Below are 10,135 nucleotides of genomic sequence, written 5' to 3'. Positions count from 1 at the left end.
TTGCTTGATCCATATGGTTACAATGAATAAGCATTTATCCTTCGGATTCATCTGTACTAGTTTTCTTTGGGAACTTTTCATCCACTCCAACCTCTTGTGAAGAAGGCTACATTTTTCTAGAATGTAACCAAATGCCCATGTTAATCATATCGAAGATGGCATGTTAGTGCATTTTACAAATCCTGCAAACCAAATAGCCAGGCCTGTATTGATGTTCAAAACTGCATGTAGGCACTAACACGTTTTCTTCTTTTGCAGATAAGATTAGGCCCAGTGGTGGATAATGTGATACAATATAACAATCACGTCGAATGCCTAGATCTGCATCTCTCAGAAATTACTTTGAACTCCTACCGTGGGACCTTACCGGAGATTATATTCGCCAGGTTCTTTGTTCTCAGAGCAAGGGTGCTGAAGGAAATGAGGTTTGCCCTACATTTATTTCGCAAAAATGAATGGTTTGTTCATCAGCGCCGGCGCCTGTGGCAGAATGGAGTAGGCTCCAAAAATGCTGAATTTCATTTTAGAACTTCAGATGACAGAGTAATCGAAAGTCATCGTGTCAACCCCATACATGACTTCTCAGTGGCTGACCCCTTTGCAAAAATTGTGAGGTTTCGAAGCCAGACTTAGAAGCGGTGATATTAGTTTGAACCTCTCTGATATCCATGTCAGCGAATCAGCGCGAGCCTTTGTAGCTGATGAGCTGAATTTCATTTTTAATATACTAGTAAAGATGCCCGTGCATTGCTACGGGCGCCTTCTCAATCTTTCTCTAATCCCAATCGTGTAGTAGATCCGGCTTTATTCAGCTAAAAAAGATTTGATTTAATATTTTTTGCTATGAAGAATTTTGTGAAAGTCTAGTTTTCATTTTGGCCAAATAGTTCACTTAGGATTGTTGTTGTCTGGACCATGGGCCGTAGATGTGAAGAAGCATACTCATGCCTCTCATGGTTCCTCCTCCATCTTGGCACTACCCTCGGATGGAAGATGCTTGATTCTAGAAAAATTGCCCACGCGTTCTTGAGGTGGGCCGTTGGTAAGGAGGGACTTAACTTGGGCAAGCAGAGATTGAAGTTGAGAAGGATAACGTGCATATATATATTCAAGTAACAAACATATATATGCACGTTATACTGACAAAGTAACAAACATACAGCATCCAAAAGATACATTGGTACCTGACGAAGTGACTATCTGATAATCAAAATGACAAATATTGTTTCTCATACAGGTTACTGATCTATTAAGATCATCGTACAACAGAGAGAGAAAATTTGTGTACCAGATCATCCTCAGATGCAAAGAATAGATGCTAGCACCTGCTAGACACCAGCCTATCCATTTCCCAGTATCGCTACTTCATTCGTTACTATTCAATGCCAATATTCACAAAACAGTTTCTTCTTGTGGTTAAGTGCTACACACACAAAAATATCGTTCCATCTCATTAGTTGCAGCTTATTAACGACTCCTAGTATGAGAAACCAAATATCAAACTGGCCAGGAAAGCTAGTTAATATCATCAGTGGAATAGAGGTAACTCTACTGCAGGCCCCAAAAGACCAAATGGGCATTTGTTTTTTCTTTTGCAATCAAGAGAAAAAATTATCACATAATATGTTAATCAAAGTGATATTATATTGAGGTCGACTGTTCAATCAAACGTACAAAAAGGAGTAGAGGACAATCAGTTCTCACCGCTCCGTCCCTATCTACAACTCTGAATTACTGTGGGCAGTGAATAGTGTAATGAGACATGAACCGGTGCCCTAATTAGGTCTGGATTACTATAATATCACAAGGAGACCATGGGTCAACCAAAAAGAACAGTCACATAATATTAATTGATGCTAATGCAAGCATGACTGCAGCCATATAACATAAATCAATTATCCTTGAGATATATGCACACGCAAGCTATCCAATATCATCTCGAGATGCAAGAATATATGCTAACATCTGTCAGAGATACTTGCCTATCTTGAGATGCAATAACACATGGTAATATCTGTTAGAGACCCCTATCTATCCATTTTCCCAGGAATGCTACTTCGCTCGTTTTGATTCGATGTCGCTATTTACAAAGCAGTTCTTTGTATGGTCAAGTACTAAACAAACAAGAAAACAGGAGCTTATTCCTCATCATCAGTTGGCGCTGATTAACAGCTCCCTGTATGAGAAACAAAAATGTCAAACTGGGCAGGGAAGGCAGTTAATCCCATCAGTGACATATAGGTAATTACTCCAAGGTCCAGAAGCTCAAATGCGGTTAGGTTTTCCTTTTGCAATAAATACAGAAAATATCACAGGATGCATTTATGTACTGCTGAATGCCGAAGCTTAAGCATATGGTTTTGCCTTTTCCAAGCTAGTTGAAATCTACCAAATGCACTAAATTTTACCTTTATGCTGAAGCCAGGAAGATCGCTGATAATTGTAAAGCAGAAAAAACATATTTAGTACATACTCATTTCATTTCTACTATATTGCTAGCAAGGCAATAGAACAAATTTATGTGTTAAAGCAAACTTAGAACATGTTCACAAGAAAAGCAATGAATCAGGTGGGATCGAATGTGCCACAAATATCAAAGCCTTAACAGCTACTGTGCAATTGTTCTCTACCATATGAAAGGGCAAGTATTATTAGGTTGCGGCCATTAACAGTTTGGTTGATACCATCCAGTGCTTCATGATTTGCGTATAGTTTTTCTTATAGAAATGCACAGAAGAAGCACTTTAAATAGAGGTGCACAGTATTTATCTTCAAAGCTCTTCATGGAAGTTCAAGCATTGCAGCAGTTAATGATTGAACAACTTGATGGCTTATTACACATCCAGGAAGATAACTTCATATGGCTCAATATAGGTGAATAACTAAGCAAGATAAATAGGCATCTTGTATTTTGGTGCAAATGTTCAAGCATGTAAATCTGTAAATGGATAGGCATTGGAGTAGTATCCTGAAACAGAGTAAAAATAACTTCTTATTTACAACTCTAGGATTTGATATATCACCCCTGTGAAGAAAAGACATCACCACGGTAACAAACTAACAAAGCGGATCTTATCAAACAACTTTCAAAATGTACATCGATGTTCGAGAAAAGCGTAGTTAAACCTTCTAAACTAAAGATTGTGAGTTTTTTTTCCAATAAAGAAACAACAATCCCACTATAAGTTATCAGAACTCAGAACAATTGGACCAAGGAACTTTCAACAAATAATAAAACCAGCTACAATAGCAATCACGACCTTCACTCCTAACTCTGCAATGTTGAGCAAGATTTTACCTCTGCGGTTTGCACCTCATCCTATACGTCCACAAGATCTCTTTTTATGCCGGCGACTTTAATGTCTGCAGATCCAACGGTTGACATTGCACTGTCCATGTGCTTCCGCGACTCTGGTCCACGAGTGCGGCGTGGCACAGCCGATGTAGGAGAGGAGACGGGATGGAGGTTGGGAGCTGCTGCTTCTTTGATACGACGCTCGATGGGAGAGGACAAAGGAGGACGGGGCTCTACCTGCCGCACCCATCCTCGCCTCCCTCTCTATTCACAGGAGCTCGACCCCGCCACCCTCTTCCTCCACGGGAACGCCGTGATCCGGGGCTTCGCAAGATAGCTTGTCAGCCAATATGGATGTACATTGAAACGACAAAAAACAGTTATTATGTTCTTACCTTGTGAGTTATATTCCAAGTAGACTATAGATGACAAAGAATCAAAGCTTCTGTGCATACTCATTACTCAGTAAACTTGTCATGTGACAAGTTACTATTGTGTCATTATAGAACTTGGTAGAGTTTAGTAGCACTTGTATGGAAAAATGATCAACCATCTGATCTGCAAGAGCAAACTACCTTATCAGTTTTAGTGCCTACATGACTCTCTTTCTTTGCTGCTGGTAACTTAATTATAACAGTAATGCAGCACACGAAACTAAACTCAATCAAGGTAATACGTATGCTCCCCTCCGAAATGCGCCCTTAACTACTGGAACAAAAGAAGGAATAGCAGTTAACTTGATGTATTAAATCCTGATGAAAAAGAAGAAATAACAGTCAGCTCCATGTAAAAAACAATTATTCTGCAGTAATAGAAATAGAAGTTATGGAAGGCTAACCAGTTATTCCTGCCCACTAAGCAAATATGTAGCACTATAAACCATGAGCATTGCATTATTACATACGGCTAAACTTAACATATATATACCACACCGTGCGTCCAAACCTATTTCAGCAAGAGAAAGATCTGTTCTTTTAGTTATACTTGATTTTTGTTAGCAAGTAAAACTATTGGAAGTGTAGCCGTACCATGCCAGCTCTACATGGACCAAATAAACCATAGTAAGCTGATGTTAGCTATCATTATAAAAGCTACTTGTAAATTTGACTCTCCCAAGTCTGGATTGCAAGAATTTTCACGAGCTTACCAGAGTCCAATGTCGCTGATCCAGCTTCTTGGTGGAAACCAGATGTGGTATTGTACAGCAAGAAGCACTACAACATGAATCAGTTGACAAAACTATTGTATCAATTGGCATGCCGATATTGTACAGCAAGAAGCACTATTGCTGCAGCTAGTTTGACAGAGGAAACAAGATGGCGAAAGTACAGATCGATGAGTTTCTTGCTTGAGCCTATGCCAACAGACCAATTGCGTTAAATACTTGCTCACGCCAATTCAAATTGCTAGTTTAACCATCAGTAAACTCTGGCTGTAAATCTTTGTAAATCGAACATAGCTCCATCATATTTTGCACAAAGAAAAAAGATACCTGCGACGAAGTAGGTCTAGGCGACGTCTAATGGTCTTCCGGCAAAGTCGGCGGAGGCGATTGCGGATGTTCTTGCGTTAAAATCGATGAAGACAACGGAGGATGGTCTTCAGGCGAAGTTGGCGGAGGCGACGACGAAGTCGGCGGACGCAACATTGAGCTGTTCATCTTCAGAACTTGTGATCTAATCCGGTGGAGGCTTTCTTTTTATGGCACTGAAGAATTTGTGAAATCCAGATCCGCCATCCATGGCTATCGTGTTGGAGTATTTCTTTTGCACGGACATGGCACTGAATTCCATCCAAATTGAACGCAGCCGCCAGCGCCAGGAGATCGACGTGGACGAGGCTGGGTGTGGCACCGGGTAGGATTGGGGGCGGTGGGGAGAGGAAGGAGCACATGGAGCTGGAAGGAAGCCGAAGAGGACAAATCGGCGTCATGGAGAGGAGAGAGAGCACAGATCGGAGGCGGTGCACGCTGTTTAGGAGGAGTTTGTGCACGTTTAGGAGAAGGAGAAGGGGCTCCTGTGCGCGGGGGAGTCGTAGTTGTCGACACGGAGCACGCGGACGGCCATGGCGGCGGCGAAGGGGCGGGCGGGGTCGGCAGCGAGGGGGTGGGACAGAGGGGGAGGAGCGCGCGTACACGGGAGGCGAGAGGCGGGGCCAGGGGAAGAAGACAGCCGCGACAGCGACCAGCGCCATGGCACCGGCGGCGAGGAGAGCGCTCCAGGCTCACCGGATCGAGCGTCGCCGGGGTCGGTCGCCTTTTGGCAACTGGAATCGGGAGGCAAGGGAGGACCCGTGCTCTTTTTTTTCCTTAGAATTGAGAGCCTGTGCTTTTGGACCGCGGATCGAATATTGAGAACTACAGGGAGATTTTGGGAAATAGCCGGAATGAAACGTTTTTCTCACTTAAGAAAGGACTGCGGGTTCAATGACCAAAAACCACAGGGACCTTTGTATAAAAAGGACACGACGGTGAACACAAGAGACTCAACCGGTGCTTTATTATTAGGGAAAAGATGTTTGAACCTTGTAATCTTCGAATTTGAGCCATATAACTCTGGAATTTGAACCTTGTAACATTTCGAGTTTTTGTGGTACAATCGTTGAAATGGCATCATATGAGACTCGTATATTGTTAGCACTATTTTGACCTTAATATGCAATGGTCTTAGATTTTATTAACCATTCTCGAATCAGTTCACCTTGTCGATCTCACAGCACACGATTTGTATAGCTAACTCGACTGCGATCTTCGACATTATTGCACACAGTTGGTTTCTTCCATAGTGTGCATTGTAGAGCGCAGAATTAATTATCGCACTCGAGTGTCCATCGTCACCCTTTTGTGTAACTTTGACCTCATCACCCAAGGGTAAACTTATGACCGAATTCATTCCACACACTTCATTTTTACAAAGCTTTTTGCCAATAAACGCCCACGATTTGTCCCTCTTCTAGCCGACACGTGGCCAAACTAGCCGGGCGGGAAGCTTGCGCGGTAAACAGCGCGGTAGCGCGGGAACAGGCTCACCGACGATACATTTGGCGCCTCTTCGAGCCCACGCGTGCGGTGCGGTGTTGTCAAGTGTGCACTGGAATCCTCTGCTATGAACGCCGTGACAAGACATGACGATTACAGGCCGGCCGGCCCCATTTAATACAGCGGCCATTTAACCTACCCTTGTGTCTCTTCAACCTTTCGATCGCGCCCCACCATTGCAAGAAGCACACCCACCACGAGAAATTCTTAGATGGTATCCTGCGCGGCTCCAATGGCGCTCCGAGCGGCTGCCGACGATGAGCAGCAGTTCACCATGCGTGCCGTGGTGGACACCCACAGAAGGTTCATGGACCTCTCGGTGGTGTACACCAACGACCCGGTCTGGGCAGAGCACTCCATCCACATCATGGAGCCGTTGCTTGCCGAGGAGAAGTACAAGGTGGTCGGGTTCGACCTCGAGTACACCCGCGCTCGTGCCGGGTCTCGACCCAAGGTCGTCGTCGCCCAGATGTGCATGCGCCACCACGTCCTCGTCTACCACTACTGCCTAGCCACAAGGTCTTGCGAGCGTTTTGCCAGGTTTGTCAACAGCCCCCACTACATGTTCGCTATGGTAGACATCACCAACGATGTAAAGGCGCTCGAGAATTCGGGCATCGCCTGCCAGAATCTTGTCGACATCCAGGGCCAATACAAGATCAGGGGAAGCAAGGAGCATGAGAAGAACTCACTGGCTCACCTCGCCGAGGCCATCATCGACCCCTACTACAGAGACATGAAGGATTCGTGCAACAAGGACAAGCGTGCCTGGCACTCGGTCTGGATGGAGAAACTTGACAAAGCTCACGTCGCGTACGCGGCCAAGGAGGCGTACACGAGCTATGTGTTGGAAATATGCCCTAGAGGCAATAATAAAATGGTTATTATTGTATTTCCTTGTTCATGATAATTGTTTATTGTCCATGCTATAATTGTATTAACTGGAAACCATAATACATGTGTGAATACATAGACCACAACATGTCCCTAATAAGCCTCTAGTTGACTAGCTCGTTGATCAATAGATGGTTATGGTTTCCTGACCATGGACATTGGATGTCATTGATAACGGGATCACATCATTAGGAGAATGATGTGATGGACAAGACCCAATCCTAAGCATAGCACAAGATCGTGTAGTTCGTTTGCTAAGAGCTTTTCTAATGTCAAGTATCGTTTCCTTAGACCATGAGATTGTGCAACTCCCGGATACCGTAGGAATGCTTTGGGTGTACCAAACGTCACAACGTAACTGGGTGGCTATAAAGGTGCACTACAGGTATCTCCGAAAGTGTCCGTTGGGTTGGCACGAATCGAGACTGGGATTTGTCACTCCGTATGACGGAGAGGTATCTCTGGGCCCACTCGGTAATGCATCATCATAATGAGCTCAATGTGACTAAGGAGTTACCACGGGATCATGCGTTACGGAATGAGTAAAGAGACTTGCCGGTAACAAGATTGAACGAGGTATTGGGATACCGACGATCGAATCTCGGGCAAGTAACATACCGATAGACAAAGGGAATTGTATACGGGATTGATTGAATCCCCGACATCGTGGTTCATCCGATGAGATCATCGTGGAACATGTGGGAGCCAATATGGGTATCTAGATCCCGCTATTGGTTATTGGCCGGAGCGGTGTCTCAGTCATGTCTGCATGGTTCCCGAACCCGTAGGGTCTACACACTTAAGGTTCGGTGACGCTAGAGTTGTTATGGGAAATAGTATGTGGTTACCGAAGGTTGTTCGGAGTCTCGGATGAGATCCCGGACATCACGAGGAGTTCCGGAATGGTCTGGCGGTGAAGATCGATATATTGGACGAAGGGTATTGGAGTCCGGAAGTGTTCCGGGGGTACCAGGCTATGGTCAGCATGACCGAAAGGTGTTTCGGGAGCCCTGGCAAGTGTTGGAGGGCCTAATGGGCCAAAGGGGAAGGGGCAAACCAGCCCACTAAGGGGTGGTGCGCCCCCCACACCCTTTCCCACGTTACTTGGGGAGGTGGGGCGCCTCCACCTGGCTTGGGAGGCAAGCCTCCACCTGCTTGGCTTGGGGGGCAAGTCTCCCTAGGATTTTCCCTAGGGAGATCCAATCTGCTTGGCCGCCGCCCCCTAGGGGAAACCCTAGGGCGCCTCCCCCTCTCCCCTTGCCCCTATATATAGTGGAGGGGTGGGAGGGCAGCCACACCTCTTCCCTGGCGCAGCCCTCCCTCCTCATACACCTCCTCCTTCTCCTCCGTAGTGCTTAGCGAAGCTCTACCAGAGAACCACGAGCTCCATTGCCACCACGCCGTCGTGCTGCTGGAGTTCTCCCTCAACTTCTCCTCTCCCCTTGCTGGATCAAGAAGGAGGAGACGTCCCCGGGCTGTACGTGTGTTGAACGCGGAGGCGCCGTCCGTTCGGCGCTAGATCGGATCTTCCGCGATTTGAATCGCCGCGAGTACGACTCCATCAACCGCGTTCTTGTAACGCTTCCGCTTAGCGATCTTCAAGGGTATAAAGATGCACTCCCTCTCTCTCGTTGCTAGCATCTCCTAGATTGATCTTGGTGACACGTAGGAAAATTTTGAATTATTGCTACGTTCTCCAACGGTGGCATCATGAGCTAGGTCTATGCGTAGATTCTATGCACGAGTAGAACACAAAGTAGTTGTGGGCGATGATTTGTTCAATTTGCTTACCGTTACTAGTATTATCTTGATTCGGCGGCATTGTGGGATGAAGCGGCCCGGACCGACCTTACACGTACTCTTACGTGAGACAGGTTCCACCGACTGACATGCACTTGATGCATAAGGTGGCTAGCGGGTGTCGGTCTCTCCCACTTTAGTTGGATCAGATTCGATGAAAAGGGTCCTTATGAAGGGTAAATAGCAATTGGCATATCACCGTTGTGGCTTTTGCGTAGGTAAGAAACGTTCTTGTTAGAAACCCATAGCAACCACGTAAAACATGCAATAACAATTAGAGGACGTCTAACTTGTTTTTGCAGGGTATGCTATGTGATGTGATATGGCCAAAAGGATGTGATGAATGATATATGTGATGTATGAGATTGATCATGTTCTTGTAATAGGAATCACGACTTGCATGTCGATGAGTATGACAACCGGCAGGAACCATAGGAGTTGTCTTAATTTATTGTATGACCTGCGTGTCAATGAAAACGCCATGTAATTACTTTACTTTATTGCTAACCGTTAGCCATAGTAGTAGAAGTAATAGTTGGCGAGACAACTTCATGAAGACACGATGATGGAGATCATGATGATGGAGATCATGGTGTCATGCCGGTGACGAAGGTGATCATGCCACGCCTCAAAGATGGAGATCAAAGGCGCAAGATGATATTGGCCATATCATGTCACTTTATGATTTGCATGTGATGTTTGTCATGTTTACATCTTATTTGCTTAGAACGACGGTAGCATAAATAAGATGATCCCTCACTAAAATTTCAAGAGATGTGTTTCCCCTAACTGTGCACCGTTGCGAAGGTTCGTTGTTTCGAAGCACCACGTGATGATCGGGTGTGATAGATTCTAACGTTCGCATACAACGGGTGTAAGCCAGATTTACACATGCGAAACACTTAGGTTGACTTGACGAGCCTATCATGTACAGACATGGCCTCGGAACACGGAAGACCGAAAGGTCGAACATGAGTCGTATAGCAGATACGATCAACATGAAGATGTTCACCGATGATGACTCGTCCGTCTCATGTGATGATCGGACACGGCCTAGTTGACTCGGATCATGTATCACTTAGATGACTAGAGGGATGTCTATCTGAGTG

The 10,135-nt window shown here is 45.2% G+C and overlaps 1 long non-coding RNA gene across 2 annotated transcripts; it reads right to left on the bottom strand.

The window, feature by feature from the left end:
- Positions 1–3,050: 3,050 nt before the first annotated feature.
- Positions 3,051–5,061, bottom strand: LOC109756360 (uncharacterized). Of its 2 annotated transcripts, XR_012204767.1 has the most exons (5): positions 4,788–5,061; positions 4,443–4,509; positions 3,956–4,047; positions 3,691–3,853; positions 3,051–3,619 (listed from the first exon to the last, which is right to left on the bottom strand). It is a non-coding gene; the product is annotated as an uncharacterized lncRNA (long non-coding RNA). The 2 variants fall into 2 exon arrangements; XR_012204765.1 differs by lacking the exons at positions 4,443–4,509; positions 4,788–5,061 and having other exon boundaries at positions 3,956–4,333.
- Positions 5,062–10,135: the final 5,074 nt, after the last annotated feature.

Source organism: Aegilops tauschii, chromosome 1 (genome assembly GCF_002575655.3).
Source record: "Aegilops tauschii subsp. strangulata cultivar AL8/78 chromosome 1, Aet v6.0, whole genome shotgun sequence".
In the NCBI taxonomy this organism is placed as follows: Eukaryota; Viridiplantae; Streptophyta; class Magnoliopsida; order Poales; family Poaceae; genus Aegilops; species Aegilops tauschii.
The sequence above is the reverse complement of the archived record's forward strand: the minus strand, read 5'-3'. Positions and strand labels throughout refer to the sequence as shown.